Source organism: Egretta garzetta, unplaced genomic scaffold (assembly GCF_000687185.1).
Source record: "Egretta garzetta isolate BGI_Z169 unplaced genomic scaffold, ASM68718v1 scaffold641, whole genome shotgun sequence".
Classification (NCBI taxonomy): Eukaryota; Metazoa; Chordata; class Aves; order Pelecaniformes; family Ardeidae; genus Egretta; species Egretta garzetta.
Genome location: NW_009258758.1, coordinates 412,253 through 413,909, shown reverse-complemented (window position 1 = coordinate 413,909; position 1,657 = coordinate 412,253).

The following is a 1,657-nucleotide window of genomic DNA, read 5'->3' as shown; positions in this document are numbered from 1 at the left end:
GAGAGGAGGAGAGGAGGCTTAAAAACTCTAACGAGGCATTTTCTGAGATCCAATAAATGAAATTCAACCGGTTTTTATTTATTTATTTGTTTGTTTATTTATTTATTTATTTATCTGGCTGTGGTATCTGCTGTTAACAGGATTCAAGTCTTGCTCATGCATCAGAGTGTGAGAAAACCAGAACCCTGCTTGCTAGCTGGGTTTTCACAAGCTGAAGCACCTAACATGGAATTAAATAATCTTTCTGAACAGCTGCCTTTACAGCACAGTCTGCCTTGAGGTTCTTATGGCTTCTTGCTGTGCTGGCTAGCAGACCTCCCAGTGTGCTTTTTTTTGAGTGGAGCAGCATGTTATTCCTTAGAGGCCATTATCAATATCTGGTGTGAAGGGTCCCAAATGGATGGAATACCACAGTCTTACTGCTGGTTTACACATACTTTTGTAACGCATCAGATTTAGTGAGCTTTGTGATATAGCATACACAAATTTGAAAAGCATCAAACCTGCCGTATGTGAAGCATGTTGAACCGCAGCTCTACCTGTATTGTCATGCACTCAGAAATCTCTGGTAAATATTGAAAATCTTTGAAAGCCTCCTTGCTAGAAGTTCTGGGTAGAAAAGTAGAGCATGTCCAGGGAAACACCAATGTGAAGGAAACAGGCCAGAGTGAGAAGCTTTGACAATTTCATTAGAGGAGAAGCAGCAATGGAGATGAAGTCAAGCTCATTTGAAGTCCATGATGAAAACTCCCATTAACATTGGAAGGGATTCCAGCCAGGCACTTCAGCTGTGCTGGGCCCTCCTGTGGACTACGTGCAGGGAGTGAAGAGGAAGTGCTTCATAATTTCCCTTCACATCTGTGACCCATGTGAAGGTCAGGAACAGCCTGGCCCAGGGGCTGGAGGTGGGAAGTATTTCAGTAATAATTGGCAGTGTTCTTTATCGTTACGTTGATGAATTCTCATCTGGGAAGCTTCATCTCTTGCTGCAGTATATGGCAGATATTTATTATTCTCTGTTTGCAGTGGCCTTTACGCTGAACAGCTAAAAGATCCGAATGCTTGCACTGAGGAGATTATAGCTAACTCTAACATAGTACAATTCAGAAGTTAAGAATTCCTTCATATTCTGGCACTATCACCTTCAAAAGATTCAGGCATTCAAAGCATGTCTGAAAGGTGTTTTTAGAGGAGGAAGAAAAAATATTTTCCTAAGTCTCCTTAATATTTGTTTATATATTTATTTTACTAGCAGTTAGCAACACCTGGAAGCCTAGGAAAGCATCTAGTGCTAGAAGGAACAAGTCAGAAGATGGAGAATAATACTGCTTCCCCAACAGAATGATGTTATTTGTAAGACCATCACTGAAATTTTGGGAATTCATGGTATTCTTTTGGCCCAAGATAATCAGAGAAGGGAGACACTGTGTGAAGTTCAGTCTCAATGTAAGTAAGTACAACTTACACAAAAGTCTTTAGATTAAACCCAGATGATTCAAATAGCAAAGAGGGATGCACATAACTTAAGTGCATATGTGTGTCACAAAAATAGGCAGAAAAATGGAAGTAAGTAGATGAGTAGTTATACCTATTTGGCAGTCAGTGGATGTACCAGGAATGAGCTATACTCTGAAGTGATAGAATGGTATTAGGCCAT